The sequence below is a fragment of the Kryptolebias marmoratus genome, linkage group LG5 (assembly GCF_001649575.2).
Source record: "Kryptolebias marmoratus isolate JLee-2015 linkage group LG5, ASM164957v2, whole genome shotgun sequence".
NCBI classification, from domain to species: domain Eukaryota; kingdom Metazoa; phylum Chordata; class Actinopteri; order Cyprinodontiformes; family Rivulidae; genus Kryptolebias; species Kryptolebias marmoratus.
In genome coordinates, this window is record NC_051434.1 from 19,804,026 (window position 1) to 19,808,799 (window position 4,774).

Sequence of the window (4,774 nt, forward strand, 5' to 3'; positions counted from 1 at the left end):
CACCTGTTCAGGTTCTTTAGATCAGATCCACACCTGTTCAGGTTCTTTAGATCAGATCCACACCTGTTCAGGTTCGTTAGCTCAGATCCACACCTGTTCGGGTGTAGCTGCTGGTGTGCAGGTTGTGAGTTACTAGTTTGGGTTAAACTAAACCAGTTCACTTATTGTCTTCTCCATAGCATCCCAGAATGCATCAACAATGGAACAGAAAAACTAAAGCAAGAGTTCAAGTAAGATCAGAACTACCATCCTAGAACTTGTACTTTCTTTGTGTGGTTCTAAGCTTTACCAAGCCTGGCTAAGGGAAGAAAGCCTGACTTTGTTGAACTTGCTTCATAGAACACCCCTCGGGTGTGCACATCTGAGGCGAGTTCATCTGGTTGGTCAAATCCAGGTCAAATAAAAATACAATTCTACCGTTTATTGCAGTTCAAGCAGTCTGCTTTTTGACAGCACACATATGAAAATGGACAATAAATTGTAAACATATTGGGCAACTATAATTTCTGTCGACACAGCTGATAAAATGTTAAATCCTTTCAAGTAAACAATGCAAATAATACTCTTAAAAACAGTGTAGACCAGAGATGTTCAATCCTCCAGTACCACTATCCTGCATGTTTTACTTGTTTCTCTGCTCCAACACACCTGATTCAGAGGTTAAATCACCTCTTCATGTTCTGCAGAAGCCTGTTAATCACCCATTGATTCAAATCAGGTGTGTTGGAGCAGAGAAACAAGGAAAACATGCAGGATGGTGGCCATCAAGGACCAGGGTTGAACACCCTGGTGCAGACACCGAAAAAGACTCAAAAGGTTCTATTTTTCCACTTTCTTAATGATAAAATAAAAATTAAAAAAACACAAAAAAGTGACTACTTTCACCACTATAGGGGTCTGACGTTCAGACACACACACTATATTTTGGGGTTCATTAACAGTTTCATTAAGAGTTTAGGACACATTTTCAGGGTAAAGGGAGGTCTTAAAGGAATAGTCTGGCTATTTCGAATTGGGTTTCTGTGCAGACGTACAGAATTAGTGTCTTACCCGTCGTAGATATCTTTTTAAATAGCCTCACTTTGGAGTGTTAGCTTGTGTTGAGCTCCAACAGAGCTGATGAGCTAAAGGCTAGTCTAGATGGAACGGCGCCAATCTCAAATATTTAACGCTGTTCACTGGATCGGGCTGCAGCCAACGGTTATTTTGGTTTTCAACATATCGGTCAAATCTTTTAGCGATTATTTTAATGTGTCTCTGCAGCTCCGGTTCATGTTTTACCTCACCCGCTCCAGTTTGCCCACCTGTGAACATCCCCCTGATGTCTGTGCGTTAATATAATGTTCCACAGCAAGTTTAAATAAGAACCTGTGAAACTAATCGAATGTATGAACCCTTTTACTTTGTATGACCATCGCAAAAATTAAACACTTTATTAAGTACAGAAAAGAACTAGAGTAATTTCAAACAAAAAGGGGGCAAATGTGTAACCAAAAATGGCCATGAGTGGGTTTGGAAGGGCTTTGAATTAAACATCAATAATGGGGAGTGGGGATCTTCCCCTCACTTGTTTACTGCTCCGAGTGGGTCACGTTTTATACCATAACTGGATGATGTTCGCCTAATTGTCCATGAGAGCTTGCTGAAACATTTCTGTGTAAACGTTATTTAAAAAGAAGGCGACAGGAAGCGCCAACTTCACTCCTAAGACTTCCTTAAAGCTGCCGCCTCCGCTCCAGGAGGGGGAGTTCTTTTTTTGTACGGTCAGCCTTCTGCGTTTTGTTCGTTTTCAGCAAAATGCTCGCACGCTTTTGAAAGCTTTTGCTGATTTTTTTTTTTTTAACTCATCTCCTTCTGGAGCTCCATTGGTCTCTGTGGTCGTGTTCTTCTTCGTCAGAAGACAAACGACAGAGACCATTCTGCCCCCCAGACGTTCTCGCCGTGCATCGGACAAACAAGAAACATTTCTGTGCGGTCATTACCACCGAAGCCATCTATTATACGACAAGAAAAATGTAGTCCTACTGTTTGATGGACCTAAACAGTTGCCCATTTCACATTCCAGTTAATTGCATGAAATTCTGGCTATTTATGAGCTAAAACAGCAGCAGATAGCACAACAGTGGTCACGTCAGTAATGAATATCCAAACATTTCCACCCAGGTTTAAATAAATAATTGTGTTTACGTAAACTGCTACAACTTTTAGGAAACACGACCCGTTTTTAGGATCGTTTTGGAAGGGAGTCCATTCGGAGTAGCCATCTTTACCTGGTTCCTATCTTATTGTTTAAACTTTTATAAGCAACTGCATTTTGAATTGCAGAGTTATTTCAGCAGAAATGTTGTGAACTTTCTGCTGGACATACCTCTGGACGCCTCAGACGTTTTATCTTGTTCCCGCTGATGACATTAACGTCTTTAAACGACCACAGAATCCATGTAAAAAAATAAATAAATAAAACACGTTATGTGAAAGGGACGCTGGTGTAAAAGGTTAATAAACTAGCACTTGCAATAAACTCTGACAGCTCTGAGACTGGAGCTGTTTTAAAAACAATCTGATTTGCTTCTAGCTGAGTTCAGACTAGGCGTTAGCTCATCAGTCCTGTTGAATGTGAACCGTTTCTTCAAACTCAGGCCAATGAAGGAGACATTTACAACAGGTAATATATAATTTAGACACAAAACCTACTTCAGTGTGGCCAAACCGTTCCTTTAAGTGTGCAGCTTTATTTTACTTATGTACCAACCTTATAAAAAAATAAAACCCAATTTTTAAGGATGTCACAGCTGAATAACTTCTTGTCAGCTGAGTCTCTCCATGTTGAACTGAACCAATGGTTTATAGATCACCTTTACGCTACTATTTAAGTGTCAGACTACGAACCGAATGTATTGAAATGAACACAAAAGCATAAATTCATAAATGCCTGTTTGCCTAATACGCTTTGGAAGCGTAGATGGCAGATTTTAAACACAAAAGAAGACGGCGATGTCGTCACAAAGCTGCGAACTCGAGCTTCAGCTCCACTGTGCTGTTAAAAACATCACAAAATACAACATTTCTGTTGCTTTTCCAGGCACCCGTGTTCATCCAGGTGAGTGAGCAGGACCGTGTGACAGGCCTGCTGGAAACAGGATAAGAACAAGTGCACCATTCTGAATTTTATGAGTCCCCCTCCCCTCACCCGGACCATTCATTCACACTCCCCCAACACCGTTCATTCACCATCCCTGTGACCGAGGGCTTCATTTACTCCTGCGTTTGGACGACGCCTCGTGACACGCGAGCGCCGCGTCTTCCGAGGGGAGACGGGACCAGAGGCGCGCAGCTGGTTAGAAGGGGGAAAGTGACAGGAAGTGACGAACCGTCAGCTTTTGTGTGGCGAACGTCGTCCTGACTGTGCCAGTGGTTGGCATCTCTCTGAGCTGCGACTGCTCAGAGACTAATTGGTGAAAAAGAAAGAAAAGAAAAAAAAAAACGTAACCCCCCCCCTTCAAATCGCAAGGAGATATGTGAAGTTTCAGCTGCAGTCTCACTGAACTCTGACCAATGAGCCGAGCGGCCAAGCTTTGAAACAACAGCCTGTTATCATGTGTCGGTATCCAAAGAACTATATTCTTGTACACATTTTATTATCCACCTCGACCTATATTATGCCCACGATACCTGTGATTTCACCTACTGAATTACGCTTTTGAAACAAAGAGGAGATGGGCAGATTTGGACCAATTTTTCCCAATAATTATCACCGACCACCAGCTTGGTTCTTAGGCCCGGACGTTTGCCTCAGATGCTTTCTGTCAGGGGAGCCCAGAATCCAGCTCAAGCTCGCTCTTGAGACGAGCCTCGGGGAGCCGAGAGCCCCCAGGAGCGACGCAGGGCCTTCGGCGGGCCTCCTGCTCGCCGCAGCCCGCTGGGACACCACCTTTAGGGGAAGGGAAAGTGACAGGAGGCGACAGGACATTGACTGCCGCTTCCTTTTACGAGCGAGCCCCCATCCTAACGACGCAAAAGACGCGAGATGTGTCAAAACTTTGACGGAACTGGAAGTTCTTGGGGTTTTTTTTGTAAAACCACGACGCTCTCTGACAGGAAAAGCAACACCGGAGAAGCAGAGAGAAAGGAAAACAAAATGAACACTTTCTTCACCCTTTTCCCCGCCCCGCCTCTCCTGACTTCACAATCCGTGTGGCCTTCCTCCAGTAATGGGAGCGCACGAGAGAATCAAAGTGATAGAAACCATATGAGACTCCATTTGCATGTGACTCATGCAAATCCTGGGGAGCAGCAGGAGAGACACCAGTTCCACTCAGCAGATGAGCCTCTGTGTGGAGCAGAACAACAAACAGCACACGTTAGGAAATGAAAAGAAAATGGATTCCACTTTGGTGTCTTTAATAGTCATCTCGTCCTCCTAATCCTCCTGGTCAGGATGCAATCAGCCGCCCGGCCTCAGTGAAGCCTTGTCCTTACTGTCAGGCGCCAGGCAGCCATTTAGGTGCATATGGAGCCAGCTGAGTCTCCACGTAAATGGCTGATGCGTTGTCGAATTTTTTTTTCTTTCCTTCCTAATTGCTGAGGGCCATCAGCACCCCACGGCCTCCTCCCGGCGCGTCCAGAACCACCGCCGTCCCTAGCCCGAACCAGAACCCGTTTCGACGCCTCTCTCTATCTCGCCACCCCCGCGCCACCCCCTCCCTGGCCGCCGCGCTCCACAAAGCGGAGCCCCTCTTTCAAGTAAAGCGGGCTGTATTTCGGGGGGGGGGGG

General features: G+C 44.9%; 1 protein-coding gene across 1 annotated transcript in view; it reads right to left on the reverse strand.

Annotated features, from left to right (window-relative positions):
• Nucleotides 1–4,774, reverse strand: part of gatad2b (GATA zinc finger domain containing 2B) — a 52,545-nt gene that overhangs the window by 47,060 nt on the left and 711 nt on the right. The window lies entirely within an intron of this gene.